General features: G+C 38.1%; 1 protein-coding gene across 1 annotated transcript in view; it reads right to left on the bottom strand.

Moving 5' to 3' along the window:
• Positions 1-22,033, bottom strand: part of LOC308608555 (uncharacterized protein) — a 934,308-nt gene that overhangs the window by 11,121 nt on the left and 901,154 nt on the right. The window lies entirely within an intron of this gene.

Here is a 22,033-nt window from a genome sequence, read left to right as displayed (position 1 = left end):
AACCTTTCACTAGCCATTTCTTTTTTTTACTTTTAAGGTTTTCCCAGATATTTTTCCTAGATAAACTTTATAACTAACTTGTATAACTATAGAAAAATTGTATTTTATTTGGATTTCATTAGATTCATAGATTAACTTAGGGAAACCTGACATAAATCAACTTTGGAAAAGCTGTTATCTTTATTATGTTGTGTTCTCTTTTCAATGAAGATGATATATCCTTCTAAATGCTCAGATCTATTATGTCTTTCAAGAATATTTTATAGTCTATAAGGGTTTTGTGCTCCTTTTTTGTTATGTTTATGCTTAGGTTTAAAAAAATTTTTTGACTTCCTATTATAAATGGAATCTCCTCTTACACTATTTTCTAACTGGTTGTCGTTCAGGTTCCCTGTTTTATTAAGTAATTAATAATTTAAATCTACTTTAAAATTATTTTAGTTCTTTAAAAATTTTATACTATTGATATAAAAAATCTCCAACATATACAAAATTGAGAAAAGTGAATGATAAATCCCCATGTGCCCATTACTAGATGCGACAATTATCACTTCATTACTAATCTCATTTCATCTAAAACCCAACCTACTTCCTCTCTCCTAGATTATATTGAAGCAAATCCAAGGTATCATATCATGTAATCTCTATGTATTTCAGTATATATTTCCAAAAGATAAGTACTCTTTTTAAAACATAGCTTCAATGCTATTAGTCCACCAAAAGCCCCCAACTATAATAATTCCATATTATCATATTATTATCAAATATTTAGTCAATGATTAAACTTCTCCAATTATCTCATCAATTTTTTGGAAGTTTGTTTATGCCAATCAGTATACAATGTCCACACATTGCAATTGATTGATATATTTCATTTAATCTATAGGTTACCTCTCCATCTCTTTTTTTTCCTTTGCACTTTATTTCTTGAAGAAACTGGATCATCTGTTCTGTATAGTTTTTCATAGTTTTGCTGAATGCATTCCTGTAGTATTTTTAAGCATGTTCCTCTCTTCACTGAATTTCATGTAAATTAGTAGTGTGAACAAGAGGCTTCATTAGACTCAGATTTGATTTTTTTTTTTTTGGTTAAGAATATTTCCTAAGTGCTATAGTGAATTTCCATGAGGGAGCACATAAGGTCTGATTGTATCCGTTTTAAATCTAATAATTCATTAGACTTTGCCACTTGATAATATTCTACTTTTACCACTCTTTTATTTATTAGCTAAAACTCTTCTATAAAGAGTAACTTTTCTTTATCATCTATTTGATTACACTGAAATACAGTTCATAGAGGAATGGTAGAATAAACGCTTGATTCTTCTTCTTTATAGCAGCTTTTAAAGTTATGTGTTATATTTGTAGTATGCTCCAAAGGTGACCAATAAGCTTTTCTTATTATCATTATGGATTCATGTATTAAACATATTTGATGTATTTAAATCCTTTGTAAATTTTCCCATTTTGGGTGGTCAGCGGGAGACTCTTCAAGTTAGCTCTTTTTGATATGATCCTAAGAGTGATGATAGCGTCCTTGTTTTCTGCCTGGAAAATATATTCCTTACTGTCTTTTACATTCCCTGTCCCAAACCAGGGATCAAGCACTTCTCCCAGAAGCCCTGGTTCCTTTAGTAGGAAGTAGTATTTTAAGATCATAATCTAGGTACATAAAGTCTTTTTGTTATTAGTTTTTCATTGTTCCTACACCCTTTCTTGTTGCAGAGCTAGGAAATGTTTTTTTGCTGTTGTTAAGATGAAATAGATCTTGCACACACACAGATAATTCTAATTCAGATATAGCACTGAAGATTTTTTTTTTGCGGTACACGGGCCTCTCACTGCTGCGGCCCCTCCCGCCGCGGAGCACAGGCTCCGGACGCCCAGGCCCAGCGGCCACGGCTCACGGGCCCAGCCGCTCCGTGGCACGTGGAATCCCCCCAGACCGGGGCACGAACCCGCATCCCCTGTATCGGCAGGCGGACTCCCATCCACTGTGCCACCAGGGAAGCCCAGCACTGAAGATTTTTATTTAACCTCATCGCACTTACCTGTGCTTCTCCTTTTTCATGTAACAGGTATCTGGGTTCTCAATGACATCAATATAATTATTAATTTGCTTTATCCCACAACATACATGACAGTTTCAGGATGATACTAAAAACATTATCATCAACACCATTACATTCATTTCTTTCATCTTGTTTTGATGTTTACGTATTACCTTTTAAAACAGTTCTTTATAATTATGCAGAATATTTACATGGTTCCAAAATCAAACCTACAAAATAAGAAGTCTAGCCAGCTTCTACCATGTCTATTTTCTCCCCTTTCCTCCTATAAATATTTAGATACATAATTTGAGAGAAAAGCTAGAAGGGAACTAAAGGGGAAAAAACTTGGACTCAGAGGTTAAAGTTCAATCTTTGCATGAAAGTTGTGTAACAGGAGTTGGAAATATTCATGTTAGGAAGTTAGAAGAGAAAGTGGAATCATTTAAAATATTTCACTGAATTGGCTAAAAGAGGACAATGATGGAGAATTTTTTAAATGAATATTAGAAAAGAGTGTGCAAGAGGAAACGGTCAACAATGCCAAAGTCAGCAGAAAATCTTGGTAAAAGTTGACAGAGGTAAAGCTATTGGATTTCTCAATAATAAGGCCTTTTAAAAAATTTCAGAGTGATAAGTTTCTTTGAAGGAGCAAAGCAGAGTTTCAAAGAGCAATAAGGGAATGAATGGAAAGGAAATAGAGAAAGGCAGCCTAAAAACTTACTTGTGATGCTGGAAGTTTGAAAGGTAGGAACACACAGGGCTATTGCTAGCTTGAGAAATACAGTCAAATGGAGATTCTTTATTTTCCCAATAATAAAAATCTTAAAGTCAAAGAGGGAGCTATCAGAAGGAGAAGCTAGAATGAGTGAGGTAGGAGGTAGATGGGCCCCTGGGCAGAGCAGCCGGAGTGTGTCAAGTGGAGTAGATTGGAGCTTTGTTTTCCCTGACACTCCAAAGACAAAGTTAATGGCAGGAGCTGAGCTCTGCTGGAGTAAAGAGGTAAGAGGACCACACCTGTCACTCCTGAGGTCAAGGAAACCTCCCGACTGCACATGAACAGGAAGGCTCCTCGGGGGTCAAAAAGGGAGGGGGCGTCGCCCCACAATAAGTGTGGAATACTCCCTTTAGCCTTTGCGCTGGAATCCATCTTGGCAAAACGATGTGCATGCATATTGGGAGGGACTTGGACAGGTCAGGCGTGGACAAGAAGCGAGATAATTTGCCAGAGGAGAACAAAGACCCAGAAGACCTGCCCCATATAAGTGATTTATTTTTTATAAATGTATTTATCTATCCACTTATTTATTTTTGGCTGTGTTGTGTCTTTGTTGCTGTGTGTGGGCTTTCTCTAGTTGCAGTGAGCGGGGGGCTACTCTTCATTGCGGTGTGTGGGCTTCTCATTGCGGTGCCTTCTCTTGTGGCAAGCGGGGGCTACTCTTCATTGCAGTGCACGGGCTTCTCGTTGCAGTGGCTTCTCTTGTTGCAGAGCATGGGCTCTAGGTGCGTGGGCTTCAGTAGTTGTGGCACGAGGGCTCAGTAGTTGTGGCTCGCGGGCTCTAGAGCGCAGACTTAGTAGATGTGGTGTACGGGCTTAGTTGCTCTGCGGCACGTGGGACCTTCCCAGACCAGGGCTCGAACCTGTGTTCCCTGCGTTGGCAGGTGGATTCTTAACCACTGCACCACCAGGGAAGCCCCATATAAGTGATTTAAATCACCTTGCTGGCACGCCCCTCCTCATTAGGGAGGACAACAACACCCTTTCTCTACGGGTGTGTATTTCTGCCTTGCTTCTGTAAACTACTTCTCTGTATGTTCTCCCACATGTTGTGCTGTGCTAATAATAATAAACTGTGTACCTGTTTTTATAGTTTTTGCCTCCTTGAAACATCCTTGCTTTCAAAAGGGGGCAAGAGCCAGGGCAACTTTGCTTCTAGCCTCTAACTCCTGGTGGACTGGCAGCTAGGATTCCTGGTTTTCATCCAGGCTACTCAGGTTCAATTCCTGAGCAGGGAACAAAGATCCTGCTTCAAGACTGCTCACTGCTGTCTCTCAGAGAACATGAGAACGTGGAAACGCTGGAACAAATCTCTCAAGAGTAAGGAAGGAATGAATCTAAGGCTAGAGAACAGCCAGCAATTCACCCTCCATGCACAGAGACCAGGGCCCTAAGTGAGAATTTTGGGACATGCAGCTTATTCCAAGGAAGCATGTAATAAATCCAGACTTCTGAGTTTTTCCACACCAAAGTTGAATACTTCCACAGAGACTGATTCCATTCCTCACTTAGATCCCTGGAAATAAAAACATCCCATGGCAGGCTTATTCCCCTGAGCTAGGATTCCCTAAAACAAAATTACTTGAGTTCACTGCTAGTTTATTCTGAGCAAACAACCCACACTTTCTAGTCTACTCCTAATACACTGCACGTGATTGTTTTGGAAGCCTTGAAATCAGCTCAACTTGGAATGGTCACATCTTTGTTATCCTTGGTCACTGTCTAGGTTGGACAACCCTTGGATCATCCAAATTCTTTCAAAATCATTTCCATATTGCTCCATATAAGCCTATCTTGACCATAAGACCATATCCCCACATTTCTTCTTCCTCTTAAACCTTCCTACTGTGTCCTATGGTAACTCTTATTTCATGGTAAACTATCTTATATCTCAGCCTCTTCATCAGATGTTCCTCCTACCTCCTATCCCAAATCTGTATTCACCACTGCTATTTCTAAACCATTATTTGTTTTCTTTCTGACAGCTGTTCTTTTGAGACATATACTGTCCCACTGAATCTGTCATTCATTAATGTCTCATCTTGTGTCAGTTTCTCAGCTTGGTTTGTCGGTCACTTGACAGGGTCAAGAAGAAAAAAAAAAAGGATGTACAGCAGTTAAATTACTAAGGAAGAGCACGGAGTGTCTGCACAGCAGAATTAGACCAGACACAGGAAAGGTGGACTGAGAGGGTAGGCAGAATGTGTGAGCCACATAAAATCCTTAAATAATGGATAAGGTACGTGGTATGTCGGGGCTGGCTCATACTAGTTTACAAGAGCCAGTTGTTAAATTTTCAGGAATTTTGCAAGCTCTTACGTTGATAGCTTGAAATGGGACATCATGGGAGTATTTATACCATGAAAATCTGCAAATGCTACAAATCAGGACTCATTTTCCTCTGAGAGGCAGTTCTTAAATATTTACCAGCACACCACTGGGTGATAGGGAGGAAGAGGAAATGAAATACTGAGTGGATACAAGTTCAGGAAAGTTGAAGACAAATTTTACCTAATTCAAAAATTACGTCTAGGAACACTATCTCCAAGAAATAAAGTAGAAGTCCAAGAAATAAAAAATAAGGAAGATTTAAATGGTAGATCCCAAAGTGGCAAAATTAAAGACAGGTTCCAAAGAAAAATAACTGGAACATATCCTTCTTTTAGCTTAATAGATTTCATCTTTATTAATGAGGTTGAACCACAACTGTATGGAAATGAATGGAGATGATATTGGCAGGTTCTCCTATATCACTGGATACTCTTGTGTTGAACTCAGCACACAGCATTTGTTTATTCTGTGCTTAACTAGGCTACTGGGTACAGCTTCAGGCTCCAAAAACTTAGATGGGGTGAAGAACCTAGAAATTGACAAGAATGAGAATATGGAGAAGATATGGCTCTTAGGAGCACCTATACAGTGAAATAAAAAGGGTGGAGTTTATATCCTGTCTACCCTCATCCACTGAATGATATCGTGCAAGTCACACACCGCTCTGAACTCATTTCCTAAGCTATGATGTGGCAATGGAGATACCTATCTCTCAGTGTAGCTGTGAAAATTACTCAAGTTTATGAAGTTTCAAGTGTTGAGTCTGGTGCCTTGCTCGTAGCAGACACTAAAACATGTGTTTCCATCTCATTCCTAATCCTTTCTTCTCCATGAGGTAAGGCTAAATACATATTCTTGAGAAGATGAAAATAAGAAGTCAGATGAAAGTGTATGAAGGAGTTTCTCAGTAGTTCTCTTTTTTTCACATCGTTGGAAAGCTCTAATCCAGGGGTTGGCAAACTTTCTGTAAAGAGGCAGAGAGTAAGGCTTTGCGGTCCATAGTCTCTGTCCCAACTACTCAACTCTGCTGTTGTAGTACAAAAGCAGCCACAGACAATACATAAATAAATATGTGTGTGGCTGTGTTGTTAATAAAACTCTATTTATGAACACTGAAGTTTAAATTTCAAGTAATTGTTCATGCTATGAATATCTTTTGTTTTTTTCAACCACTTAAAATGTAACAATCTTTCTGAGCTCACAGATCATATAAAAACATGTGGAAGGCTGAATTGTGCCTGTAGACTGTACTTTGCTGACACCTGCTCTTATCTCATACTTCAAGAATCAATTGGGATAGGCCGGTAGTTTTGAAACATATTTTAAAATCTTGGAATCCTTTGTTCAAAGAAAATCTTGCATGACAACCCCTTGTTAGCAGAGTTTCTCTGAGGACTGAAATTTAGCATCCCTCCCATTCCCTCAAGAACCTATCTTTCCACCAACACTTACACACACACACACACACACAATCTCCTGAAGGGATTTTATGGGACACTTTTCTGGAAGTCTTACAATGAAACATCAAAAAGAAATACTGATAATTTTGCACTATTCGACCCCCTTTAAGGCAAACAAGATCCGAACACAAAAAAGCCAGGGAACAGTAATTAAGAGAGCCCTCCAGGGCTTCCGTGGTGGAGCAGTGGTTGAGAATCTGCCTGCTAATGCAGGGGACACAGGTTCGAGCCCTGGTCTGGGAGGATCCCACATGCCGCGGAGCAACTAGGCCCGTGCGCCACAACTACTGAGCCTACGCGTCTGGAGCTTGTGCTCCGCGACAAGAGAGGCCGCGATAGTGAGAGGCCCGCGCACCACGGTGAAGAGTGGCCCCCGCTTGCCACAACTAGAGAAAGCCCTCGCACAGAAACGAAGACGCAACACAGCAAAAATAAATAAATTAATTAATAAACTCCTACCCCCAACATCAAAAAAAAAGGAAAAGTTATCTCTACAGGCAAGAAAAACCAATCCTTCCTCTAAGACAAATCAAAGTGAAGAGAAATTCACTATAACATCTAGCTGTGTTCCACCACTGTCTTCCCCTTGTCACTTTCTCTTTTAAAAAAAAAAAAAAAGGGCTTCCCTGGTGGCGCAGTGATTGAGAGTCCGCCTGCCGATGCAGAGGACACGGGTTCTTGCCCCGGTCTGGGAGGATCCCACATGCCGCAGAGCGGCTGGGCCCGTGAGCCATGGCCGCTGAGCCTGCGCGTCCGGAGCCTGTGCTCCGCAAGGGGAGAGGCCACAACAGTGAGAGGCCCACGTACCACACACACACACACACACACACACACACACACAAAAAAGAGAGCCCTCCAAAGGCTACACATCCTTAAAGTTGTTTTTTTTTTCCTCCATCAGACTTCTTATTTATGCTTTCAGACACTTGTCTCTCGAATGAATCTTTCTCTCCTCTGATGAGAATCTCCATAAACCGAACACTGTAGTTTATCTCTCTTGTCCACATGATGGTTTGATCCTCTGTCATTTCTTGGCTGTACTGGTGTCTGTTATTGGGATTTGGCCTCTGCTTTGGTCCTGAGCACATGGCACATGCAGTTTTCAGTCACCCTGCTATCCCAGATCCTTGACCACACCAGCCAGATCTTAGTTATGAAAAATACCCTCCAATCAATGCAGTAGGAAGAAAACCCATCAAAGCAAAATCTCTGTACAGACATCCATGGAGAAATATCAAATGCCAGGCTACGTTAATAAAAGATGTAAAGAAGGAAACCAACACTTAGTTAGGTCTGCTATGTGCCAAGTGCGGTGCTAATCATTCATGCTAAAATTAAGAAAAATTTGACAAGCATTTTATGAATGGTGTAAAGTGCAACCCAATCTTAGGGAAGAAGTTAAAATGAGTGATTTCCTAAGTCCTCCCCCTTCAGGTAAAGTTTGAGTTCCTTCCTTCATGGAGCTCTGTAGACACATTTTCTAGCAAGGAGAGATACCTGGAGAAAAAAATAGATCCAAGAGAAAACTATTTTGAAAGACTGTTAAAGGCTTCCACTGGCATCTGGGAAAACCAGACTACTTTTGGTACAAACACAGACACAGATATTGAAAAGAAAAACACAAATATGTTAAAAAGCTACTCCTCTGTCACTAACATTAGCAGATAGATGAACAGACTTTCCTATGCACGCAATCCAACTGCATGGTTGGGGCCCTTTATACAGGGGCAATTTGAGATGCTATCTTTAGGTTTGAAAATAAACAAACCAAGAAAACAAAAACATAAACAAAACCAAACAAAACCTTTGGCTTGAGCTTTAATTCCAGTGTGGTCATGTTCTGTCACACACATAATCTCAGATAATATGTGTCAAGTGAAACAAAACGACCGAGCATTTACATTAAGAGCTGGCTTTAGCTCCTTTACAAATTCAAATAAATGTTTTTCAAGGCAATATTTGAAAGTCATTGCTTCTAATATCTTTCATTACCATCTTCCGGTCTGTATCAGAAAAAAACACATACCAGCTGAGACGAGACAAATCAAATGACTTGCATGTATTAATTAACCACCATGTGTCTACTTTCCGAGGACTTGTAGATCTACTCTCCAACTTTCCCCACACTGCTTGATGACCTGGGGAAAGACTTTTAGGGGCTATATCAAATGAGTTTCCTGGGCCTCTACTTTAAGTTGGGTGCAACCAATGGACAGTACCTCCAGGAGATCAGCAAGGAATGTGAGTTGAAGGTTTTTATTTTCCTGGCTCTTTCCTTGTTTGACAAAATTAACAGGGGCTCCATTTCTCTCCTGAACGCTAACACTCTTGTGTGCTAGGAACCATTTCCTGCCCCCTGTATCTTCAGGCCAAGGGGTGGTAATGGCTCCTTACTGTTGCTACTCTTGGGGTACTATATTGTGCCTTGTTAGTTTCCTTTAACCGTGCTCACACATTTGCAGGTAGTACATTCATTAAGCTCTCCTCAATCCTCCCCTTAGAGCTGCTGTCTACTTCCTATGCTGACCCTGAGCGAAAATGCCCCTATTTTTCACTCTTATTTGTGACTGAACAAAGAGAACCAGATTCATTGTTTTCTAGCCAACATTGTATATTGATATTCTTTGTTGTACACCTGTTGCAGCAAGTTCTAGGGAGTGAAAAGCGTCATACGGGGGCCCACAGAGAACTTCAAATGTTGCATTTTTCAAGCACACTACTTCAGGAATATTTATATTACCATCTTTGGATATCTTGCATGTGTATTACATTCTTTCTGTATATGAAATAACTCATCATAAAAATGCAACAGCGAGACAAAATTATTCGAAATAAAGCTTTTATATGTATATATGCATGGGAGAGTTTCTGAAAGGAATTAGAAGAAAATAATATTCGTTTCATGAGATCTTGAGATTCTGGGTGATTATTTTCTTATATTTTTTGAATTTTCTATAGTAAGTCAAAATATATAGCCAATAATAAGCAGTAAAAACTTGGTAAAAAGGGAATAGCTTCAAACAAGCTCTAGACCAGTTACTGTACTAAATCATTTCACTGATAATTGGATCCACTTAAAAGAGGAAACCCCAAATAAAAGTTCAGACATGTGACTAAAAGGCAAAAAGAGGAAAATGCCCTATGAGCCAATGAGAGTGTCACCTCTTGCAACAATTATGTCATAGGAAAAGGATTTCAGGAGACCATTAGGATATGAACTTGCTTATAAAGCTGCCAAAGGTGACCTTAATCATCCAGTCATGTTCTGTTCAGAACCATTATTTGGCTTTCAGTTGCTATGAACAGTAGCTGTGTGATATAGTCATGTTTAAAGGCATAGTGGCTGTTCATTCTCATCTGCAGTCTCTCCTTTAGGCTGTTATTAAGATTTCATGGAGTTTGCCAAACGTCTGTCCCGAGACCTTGCAAAATGAGTGGCAAGTACAAAGACTTTTGACGCTCAATGTCAGAAGGATGATTCACTTGGCTGTGCTGCAGCCCAGCAAGGCCAAGACCTGTTACTCAGATGATAATTAATAACAAACATGCCAATTACTGGACTTTTATTAACTGTCTGGATAAGTGAAGTATAGATATATGAAAAATGGTGTTTGATAACATCACGTTGATTAAATAAGGTCTTGCCAGCATTATTCATTATAACACAGTATCCAATTTTGATATTTAGATTTGAGTCAGGTAGCATGATTTTATAACCTATGGTCTCCCTATCATAACCCTTCCCTAGTGTCACTCAAACAATAGACTAGGTAGAGGTCCTTCTTTAGCTTGACTCCTTTTTCTCCTTCAGCACATATGTCTGATCTTTCTCTAACTCTTTATACCACCTTTGTTTGTACTAAAGATATTAATAAGTAAAAATTCCAGTCACTAGTGTTTTTCTGATAGTTTTAGGTACAATATATTTTTAAAAATCTGGTCCCTTAATTAAGCTAAATTAAACATTCCCCTATATAACATGGCATGAAACAATGTGAAGCATGATAGGATAATCATTTGCGGACTTAATGTAATTAATTTTTAAATAGGGAACCAAGAAGCGTTCTTTAAGAGGCTGCATATATAAAAAAAATAAATTCACAGAATATTTGGTTTGGAAATGGTCTTAAAGCTCAGCTAGTCCAACCATTCACTCAGTGCTTGAATCCCTTCTAAAACATCTCCATCTGTTTGTCTCTGTCATCCTTGAACTGCTCTAGGAAAGAAGAACATTTTTTTCAAGCAACTGATTTGAAATAGGAGGTACTAATTTCCTTATACGGTCATCTATCGGTATCCACAGGGGATTGGTTCCAGGACTCCTGTGGATAACAAAATCCATGGTGCTCAAGTCCCTTATATAAAATGATACAGTACAGTCAGCACTCCATATCCACTGATATGAAGGGCCAACTGCACATATGTATATAAAAATATTATGCAAACATGATTACTGCTCCTTATTTTAAATTTATTATGAAATATGTGACTGGGAAAAAAGAGAAGAAAAAAATTCTTCCCTAGTTTCCTTACATGTATTCCTTTTTGAAATAAATTTGACAATCCTGGAGGACTCAGAGCTTTCCTCTTCTTTGACCCACAAAATGAAATAATTAAATAATGGCAAAGACCCTAGTTTTTAGGACATGCAAAGATCTAAAACAATACGTCGAATGAAGCATCATTTTCATCTTTTAAATTTATTTTGACCACCTGTGTTTCATCCAGCAAGTCAAGTCAAATAGGCACAGAGCTTCTTGCCAAGAATATGCTCGAAACAAAAGATACACTGGAAAACTCACACAGTCCTCAAAAAGCTGTACTGTATAAGAAAGCAAGAGAACCACCAAAAAATCACTATCAGCTGTTAAGAGTTAACAGGATAATTGTAAGTTTCCTGGTTCAAAAAAAGTTTCATGAAGAAGTGATTTTAGAAATCTTTTGACTCTAGCTATAAAATGTGTTTGGCAAATCTTGGAACATAAAATGCCCTTCTTCCTTAAAAATCTGACTTGCTGCAATGCCTGAAATCCCTCTCTCCCCAATCTGAATTAGAGAAGCATGGCTTTGGGGTTTAAAGGCCTCTTCATTTTCAGGATCCTCTGGCACCAAGCCCCTAACACAGACTCATTATAATGTAAAGCCTTAGTGAAGAGGTGACTGGTCTGTAATGAGATACTGAACAGGCTTTTGGCAGAGAGCAGGGATCTCAGAGCTGAAAGATACAGAAAGAGGAAGAGGGAGGTGAACTAAAGATAAACTTCACTCCCTCCTCAACTTTCTCAGGGCTAGGCCTTCCACTGTACATTACCTTATTTATTCTTACATTTGGATTATTTTGAAAGTCTTATAGACCTACCTAAGGCCAGGGAAAAGATCATCAAACACTTTTGTTGAACCAAATGTATGGAACTAAGAACCTTTCTTCATAAATCAAATCTGTCCTTAAATCTTGGGAGATATCTTTACAAAATCATGAATAGTCTTAAGGATAAAAGCTCCTTCTTGTTTAGCATTGTGCTGGATACATATTATGTGTTTCATAAAAGTACTTTATTGAGAATAGCTGAACAGCATTTCTAATGATAAAGCAAGTTCCATCGTGAATCATTTACCCAGCAGCTACTGGGTAAATGGAATTAAGTAAGACTCGTTAAGACTTAATCAATTTCTCTATATACTTTCACTTTCTAAATTGGCAAAAGAATCTCAGATAAAGAACAGACTTCAAAATGAGTACATTCAAAGAAACAAATAAGCTGTTTGTTTTACACTCAGTTATGACTATTGTAAATAAATTATTCATCTAAAAGCTGAAAGACTTATGTCACTTAAGTGCTTGGGATAATCAAAAGTAAACTGGGATCAATGAATAAAAATAGGAAAGCAGGGAGAAGAAACCAGAAAAAAAAAGACTTAGTCAATGATAAAATATTGCAAAATCATAATGAAAATATGTAGGACCTTTGAAAAGATAAATGGAATCGATAAACCTATAGCCAGACTCATCAAGAAAAAAAGGAGAGAGAGGGCCCAAATCCATAAAATCAGAAATGAAAAAGGAGAAGTTACAACCAACATGACAGAAATACAAAGGACCATAAGAGACTACTATGAACAACTATATGCCAATAAAATGGAAAACCTAGAAGAAGTGGACAGATTCTTAGAAAGGTACACTCTCCTAAGACTAAACCGGGAAGATACAGAAAATATGAACAGACCAATTACTGGTAATGAAATTGAATCAGTAATTTTGAAACTCCCAACAAAAGACCAGGACCAGCTGGCTTCATAGGTAAATTCTACCAAACATTAAGGGAAAATTTAACACCTATCCTTCTCAAACTATTCCAAAAAATTACAGAGGAAGGAACACTTCCAAACTCATTTTATGAGGCCAGCATCACCCTGATACCAAAATCAGAAAAAGATAACATAAGAAAATTACAGGCCAATATGACTGATGAACATAGATGCAAAAATCCTCAACAAAATACTAGCAAACAGAATCCAACAACACATTAAAAGGATCATACACCATGATCAAGCGGGATTTATCCCAGGGATGCAAGGATTTTTCAATATCCATAAATCAATCAACGTGATACACCACATTAACAAACTAAAGAATAAAAACCATACGATCATCTCAATAGATGCAGAAAAAGCTTCTGACAAAATTCAACACCTACTTACTATAAAAACTCTCCAGAAAGTGGGCAAAGAGAAAACATACCTCAACATAATACAGGCCATATATGACAAACCCATAGCTAACATCATACTCAACAGTAAAAAGCTGAAAGCATTTCCTCTAAGATCAGGAACAAGACAAGGATGCCCATTCTCGCCACTTTTATTCAACACGGTTTTGGAAGTTCTAGCCACAGCAGTCAGAGAAGAAAAAGAAATAAAAGGAATCCAAATTGGAAAGGAAGAAGTAAAACTGTCACTGTTTGCAGATGACATGATATACATGTCTATATATAGAAAATCCTAAAGACGCTATCAGAAAACTACTAGAGTTCATCGATAAGTCTTGTAAAGTTGCAGGACACCAAATTAATATACAGAAATCTGTTGGATTTCTATATACTAACAATAAAGTATCAGAAAGAGAAATTAAGGAAACAATCCCATTTGCTATCACATCAAACAGAATAAAATACCTAGGAATAAACCTACTTAGGGAGGCAAAAGACCTGTACTTGGAAAACTATAAGACACTGATGAAAGAAATTGAACACAGCACAAACAGGTGGAAAAATATACTGTGTTCCTGGATTGGAAGAACATTGTTAAAATGATCATACTACCCAAGGCAATCTTCAGATTCAATGAGATCTCTATCAAAATACCAATGGCATTTTTCACAGAACTAGAACAAATAATTTTAAAATTTGTATGGGAACACAAAAGACCCTGAATAGCCAAAACAATCTTGAGAAAGAAGAACAGAGCTGGAGGAATCAGGCTTCCTGACTTCAGCCTATACTACAAAGCTACAGTAATTAAGACAGTATGGTACTGGCACCAAAACAGACACATCAATCAATGGAACAGGATAGAAAGGCCAGAAATAAACCCACACACTTATGGTCAATTAATCTACAGCAAAGGAAGCAAGAGTGTACAATGGAGAAAAGAAAGTCTCTTCAATAAGTGGTACTGGGAAAACTGGACAGCTACATGTAAAAGAATGAAATTAGAATATTCTCTAACACCATATACAAAAATAAACTCAAAGTGGATTAAAGACCTAAATGTAAGACCACTCTCTTACTTCGAGAGTGGCATGGACATATATACACTACCAAATGTAAAATAGATAGCTAGTGGGAAGCAGACGCATAGCACAGGGAGATCAGCTCAGTGCTTTGTGACCACCTAGAGGGGTGGGATAGGGAGAGTGGGAGGGAGATACAAGAGGGAGGAGATAAGGGGATATACGTATATGTATAGCTGATTCACGTAGTTATAAAGCAGAAACTAACAGACCATTGTAAAGCAATTGTACTCCAATAAAGATGTTAAAAAAAATAAATGTAAGACCAGATACTGTAAAGCTCCTAGAGGAAAGTATAGGCAGAACACTCTTTGGCATAAATCACAGCAATATTTTTTTTGGATCTGTCTCCTAAAGCAAAGGAAATGTAAGCAAAGGTAAACAAATGGGACCTAATTAAAATTAAAAGCTTTTGCACACCAAAGGAAAGCACTGACAAAATGAAAAGACAATCTAATGAATGGGAGAAAATATTTGCAAATGATATGACCAATAAGGGGTTAATATCCAACATATATAAACAGCTTATACAACTCAACATCAAAAAAACAACCCGATTAAAAAACGGGCAGCAGTACTGAATGGAATTTTTTCAAAGAGGAAATGCAGATGGCCAACAGGCACATGAAAAGATGCTCAACATTGCTAATCATCAGGGACATGCAAATCAAAACCACAATGAGATATCACCTCACACCTGTCAGAATGGCTGTCATTAAAAAGAACACAAATAACAAATATGGGTGAGGATGTGTAGAAAAGGGAACCCTCTTACACCATTGGTGGGAATGTAAATTGGTGCAGATACTGTGGAAAACAATATGGAGGTTTCTCAAAAAACTAAAAATAGAACTACCATATGACCAACCAATTCTAGTCCTGAGTATATATCCAAAAATAAAAATAAAAATACTAATTCGAAAAGATACATGCACCTCAATGTTCATAGCAGCATTATTTACAATTGTCAAGATATGGAAGCAACTAAGTGTCCATCAAAGATGAATGGATAAAGAAGATGTGCTATATATATATACAATGGAATACTACTCAGCCATAAAAAAGAATGAAATTTTGCCATGTGCAGCAATGTGGATGGACTTGGAGGGCATTATGCTAAGTGAAATAAGTCAGACAGAGAAAGACAAATGCTGAATGACATCACTTATATGTGGAATCTAAAAAATACATCAAACTAGTGAATATAACAAAAAAGAAGCAGACTCACAGAAACAGAAAACAAACTAGTGGTTACCAGTGGGGAGAAGGAAGGGAGGACAGACAAGATAGGGGTAGGGGGTTAACAGGCACAAACTATTAGGTATAAAATAAGCTACAAAGATATATTGTACAACATGGGGAATATAGCCAATATTTTATAACAACTATAACTGGAGTATAACCTTTAAAAATTGTGCATCACTACATTATACACCTGTAACTTACATAATATTTTACAGCAACTATACTTCAATAAAAAAAGTTTTCCACAACAACAAAAAATCAGCATTAGTCTGAGGCTAAAATCCTTAAAGTACATTCCAAAGAAAGTGATACATCAGGTAGGAGAGAGTTCCTGGGAGGGTACAGATGTTAGAGAGAGAAATGCAGCCACACTGAAGGAATAAGGCAACCCTGTCTGGGAGGGAGAAACACTAAAGATTGCCACTGCCAGAGAAAAGCCCTTCTTATTTTAGCACCTGGGAACTCCCACTTGCCTGCATTGACAAAAAAAAAATGTAGGCTTTTCTAGATTATAAAATCTTAAGTGAATTCAAACTTGCAAGCACAAAGAAAAAAGTAAATATCAAGCAATCTTTTATTGCATTGACCAGAAAGGAAAGCATTAATATTTTACTAAAATGAATTGGCTTTTGCCTTTATCATTGTCTTATTCTGGGGTTGCTCAACATCAGAGTCTGAGACAAAGACTACCCTGTCTCTATAGGTTAAGGGTTGCTACTGGCCTTTGCATTCCAGAATTCTCCTCTTTTTCCCATTGGTATTAGGAAGCCCAATTCCATAGCAGTATCTCTGTCAACCCTGGCCTTCAGAGGACACCACGGAGCATCTCTAAGATGTCACTGCTTATTGCCAGGACATTTCTTATTGCCTTAATGAAGGGACTGTCCTATGACCCTTCTTAGGAATGTGGTCAAGTGGTAGGTTTAGTAGTCTCACAAAATAAATCCATTCTAATATTCCACCTCCCTAATTCTGTTCCTTTCCTCACTATCATGCCCAGGAGTTCCAGCATCACTACCTCATTTACTGCAGGCCATTACTGTGTCAAAACTTCAAAGAGCCACCCCAGAGTATATTAGAGCAAAATTCAAGAAACCAGCCTTCCTTGCCAATATTTTGAACCCCAAGTCACAGGTGAAAGCTTGTAGGTCAATGATTCCCTGGTCTAATACCCTTATTATTCACTCCCACATTAGATCCCCTGGTCCCTGACAATACCAATTACCTGGTCCTGCAATTCCTTCAGGGTGTAAGCTATTTGCTTACACAACAGGGACTGTGTTTCTATACATGGGCTGGGCTGTGACCTAACCTTGGCTCCCAGTCTTGAGGTATGCAGATGGTAGGAGCAGTTTTTGAGAAAGACAGGCATCATATTCAGGTTACATGCCTCAGATAAGGTCTTTCCAATGTATCCAGGCAACAGAAAGTTCTCTCTTCCCGCAAAGAGTAATCCTACCAGCTGGAAAGGTTTAGTGGAATCTGGGATTCGATATTCTAAGGCTGTTCCATCCATATGTGCCCATCCAAGTATCATGATCACACTCACTTCCTCTCAGAGTCCTGACTTTTATATAGGAGACCTGTCAAGACTGTGCTTTCAATTTTCACTGCATCTCTGCCATCTTTAAAATTAGATCTTGGGTCTGATTTCTATCATGATTTTCTCAGAAGCTGCAGGAGATTGAGTTCTCCTTATTTGCTTCCATAGGGACCCTCTGGCTTTCAGTTTCTTGAGCTGCTATTTGGCTGGCCTGACCCTGTCATTTTAAAAATATATTTCCTAAGTAATACATTATTTATTTACCTTCATCATATCACTATAACTATCTTTTGCCCCCATACTTTTCCTGTTACATTGCTATCATGTGCCCAATTTTTCACCTTCCACCTGCGCTTTGCCTCAATCCACTATAGGTTAAAGTCTTAGTAGTTGTGATGCTTCTAGAAGCAAGCTGGATATTATCGCTACTCCACTTTGGCACCAACTCTTTTAGTCTGGTTCCCCTAAAAGCAGAATGTGAAAGAAAGGCCTTTCTGCAAATAGTTTATTTCGGAATGTAATCTCATGGAACAGTGGTTAAACAACAGATGAGTGTCCCTCTCCTGGAAAGGAAGGAAGGAAGATACAGGGATGTATTATCAATTGGCCACCAGTAGGGTAAGTTGAACTTGATCTCAGTGGATCTTACAAGAAAACTTATGAGCTCCATCTCAGAACTTTTTTTTTTTTTTTGAGGAGGAAATTATCCTTTGGCTCCTGTTTCCCATTGTTTAATGTGGTTTGTTTGGTCAAGGCTTTCTGGCTTGTGCATTCATGAGCGCTGAGGAGTTTCCTGGGGTTGACTGTCACTTGCTGTGGTATCAGAGAAGCGCCAGGGCATAAAGTGAGCCTGAGGCAAGGCACAGTCAGGTTATATCTGTCAGACTGTTTGAAGTCTCTGCTGAACTGGTCACTACAGAAGTAGTATATGGTGGGCTGAGAGGATTTGAGGTGGATATAAGAGGTGTCTGATATAATCATCAGCCATGGTTAGCATTTATTGAGTTCTTCATTGACACAGCACTGTGATAAACACTGGGGATTAATATGTTCTACAAACCTGTATGCGATTTATTGGGTTGGCCAAATAGTGCCTTCGGTTTTTAAGTAAAAATCAAAGGCACATTTTTCATTTTCACCAAGAACTTTATTGAACAATGTATTCATCCTTTTGTTCCCCTACATTCTGCCATTTTCCAGGCAACTTCATAATTTCATCTTCCCAAAACGTTTTATCTTTTTGAGCAAAGAACTGTTCCAGGTGCCTTTTACAGTCTTCCAGGGAAATGGAATTTTTTCCATTAAGAGAATTTTGTAAAGACCGAAATAAATGGAAATCTGAAGGTGCAATGTCTGGTGAATACGGCGGATGAATCAGAACTTCCCAGCCAAGCTGTAACAGTTCTTGTCTGGTCATCAAAGAAACATGCGATCTTGTGTTATCCTGATGGAAGATTATGCATTTTCTGTTGACTAATTCTGGATGCTTTTCATCGAGTGCTGCTTTCAGTTGGTCTAACTGGGAGCAGTACTTGTTGGAATTAATCATTTGGTTTTCCAGAAGGAGCTCATAATAGAGGACGCCATTCCAATCCCACCATATACACAACATCACCTCCTTTGGATGAAAACCGGCCTTTGGTGTGGTTGGTGGTGGTTCATTTCACTTGCCCCACGATCTCTTCCATTCCACATTATTGTACAGTATCCGCTTTTCATCGCCTGTCACAATTTGTTTTAAAAATGGAACATTTTCATTACGTTTAAGTAGTGAATCACATGCGGAAATATGGTTAAGAAGGTTTTCATCGCTTAACTTATGTAGAACCCAAACATCAAAACGATTCACATAACCAAGCTGGTGCAAATGATTTTCAGTGCTTGATTTGGATATTTTGAGTATGTTGGCTATCTCCCACGTGGTATAACGTTGATTGTTCTCAATTAATGTCTCGATTTGATCGTTATCAACTTCAACTAGTCTACCTGACCACGGAGCATCGTCCAGTGAGAGATCTCCAGCACGAAACTTGGCAAACCGCTTTGACATGTTCAATCAGTCACAGCACCTTCTCCATACACTGCACAAATCTTTTTTTGTGTTTCAGTTGCATTTTTACCTTTCTTGAAATAATAAAGCATAATATGCTGAAAATGTTGCTGTTTTTCTTCTATCTTCAATATTAAAATGGCTACACAAAAATTCGCCAATTTTGATGTCTTTTTTTTAAATGCACGCTGACATGACAGCTGTCACATACAATCTAACAAAATTGTTTCGAATGAAGTTAAAGACAACTTTAAGTGCTACTAGAGCCATCTTATGGAAAAAAACTAACAGACCTTTTGGCCAACCCAATACAATCTGGTTCGGGGGGGTGGTACAGGCTATATACATGTGCATATATTTTGTAAGTGTATCATATGTATAAAAATATGTATTTGTGTGTGAAGATTATAAGCATCATTCATCTTTCTGGAGTGGCCAAATATTATTCTTGGATAAAACACAATCATTTGATTGTTCAAAAACTTGTATTGCATTGTTCTGGCAATAGGTACAACTGGTTTTACTGAATATTGTTTTGGCATTATTGCCACAATTCATATTCTTGAAAAAGCAACCATATGGTAAGATGCCCTCAAAATTATCATTAAGATGATGTTGAGGACAACGTGTTTCATATCCTGTAACAACCCCTTTATTAGAACCATCGAGAGAAATGTATCTCTTAATACTCACACCAGGAAAAAATGGGCTTTTCCTAGACCCAACCTCTAAAAATATTATCAAACTGTAATTCTTGCAAATAATGCTGTTTTCTTTGCTTTCGCCACTGCGAAGCTTGAAGCCAAATCTCTATTCTACTTTTAGTGACTTAAGAAGATTTTATTTTATTTATTTAAAAAATTTTTTAAATTAAATTTAATTTTTTAATATATAGCAGGGGTTGGGCCTCCCTGGTGGCGCAGTGGTTGAGAGTCCGCCTGCCGATGCAGGGGATACGGGTTCGTGCCCCGGTCTGGGAGGATCCCATATGCCGCGGAGCGGCTGGGCCCGTGAGCCATGGCCGCTGAGCCTGCGCATCCGGAGCCTGTGCTCCGCAACGGGAGAGGCCACAACAGTGAGAGGCCCGCATACCGCAAAAAAAAAAAAAAAAAAAAATATATATATATATATATATATATATATATATAGCAGGGTCTTATTAGTTAAGAAGATTTTATAATAGGCATTTCTGTAAACAAATTGTACCTTCTAGTTTCATTTTATTAGTCCACTCTTATGTTCCTCCCCTTTGATCTATTTATCAATTTATATTTTATTTTTATTGTTTATAAGTCACTTCAAGTCTTTATATTTACTGAGATGGGCATAAATTCATCTAATTCAAACAATTTACATAGACAGCCATTAAATATACATTTAAATTTGTATCTTATATTAAAGACATATATTAATATACATTTTAATTTATATTGTTAATTAAATGGCAGACAAGCTTATTGAAAGTGAATGATACAGCAGAGGTGGTGGTGTATAAACATGTACATGGAATGGTAAATTTGAAGAGCAGTTTTAACTGATGAAGAATAAGTGGCCCTGAAGTCACTATTCAACAAAGTATATACTTATTATTTTTAAAATGAGGGAACAGCTAAAATCAGCAATAAACATTTGTATTTTCTTACATTGTATTGAGTCACAATGAAGTCTTAAAAGAAACTAGAAACACTGATTTTACTCCCCATGTCTCATTTACTACTAACTATTTAGATCAGGGAATTTATCTTAAATGTATCTATTAAGAACACTAACACTGAGGCTACAGTATGACTTTAATTTATTAATTGAAACAATTCAATTTAAAACTGTCAAATGCATAATCCTGCCACATAATAGGATTACCCCTATGTCACAACAAAATTAAACTTATAAAAAAACCCGGTGAAACAAATATTATAGCAAAATATAATGGGCTAAAGTACAAATAGCAACTAGTATTAGAATGATTTACCTAAAATGACAAGCTCTATTGAAATACCACCTTGCAACCAGTTAGAATATCTTCATGTTTAAGAAACTATGAAGGAAGCAAAGAAATATGATAAACAAGGATCATGAATTAAGGGGGTGGAGGATAGAAAACAATGTGCACATAACTATCTGAATATTAGAGAACTCTCAACACTTAAGATCCTGAATCATCTTATAGGATGATGCAAGAATATTCCAATCTTAGAATGGAGGTATCTGACTAAAATCTCACAGTGCTTATTCCACACTAGGGGTTAACTCCCAGGAGAAATGATGAACGCAATGCAGCAATTAATGATAGTGATGAGTATAAAGTTACAGTGGCATCTTCGTGACCAACACAGAAAAAGTGCCTTTGGTAGCTGCCTGCCCAACTGATGGTATTAACTCATGGGGAAGTCAAAATACAAACCCATCCTACAGCCATATGGTGAAACTACTTCCTAGCTATTCACAAAAACATAGACTGGATGGGGCAAAAATACAGTAAAATCTAAGGCAATGATGTTTCTATGTCTCTGAAAAGAATATTAAAAGTAAATTATCAGGGCTTCCCTGGTGGCGCAGTGGTTGAGAGTCCGCCTGCCGATGCAGGGGACACGGGTTCGTGCCCCGGTCTGGGAAGATCCCACATGCCGCAGAGCGGCTAGGCCCGTGAGCCATGGCTGCTGAGCCTGCGCATCCGGAGCCTGTGCTCTGCAAGGGGAGAGGCCACAACAGTGAGAGGCCCGCCTACCGCAAAAAAAAAAAAAAAAAAAAAAAAAAAAAAAAAAAAGTAAATTATCAGTGTGTCTGAT

This window comes from Mesoplodon bidens (assembly GCF_964165515.1).
Source record: "Mesoplodon bidens genome assembly, chromosome: X".
In the NCBI taxonomy this organism is placed as follows: Eukaryota; Metazoa; Chordata; class Mammalia; order Artiodactyla; family Ziphiidae; genus Mesoplodon; species Mesoplodon bidens.
Note: the sequence above shows the minus strand (reverse complement) of the source record. Positions and strands in the feature narration are given on the sequence as shown.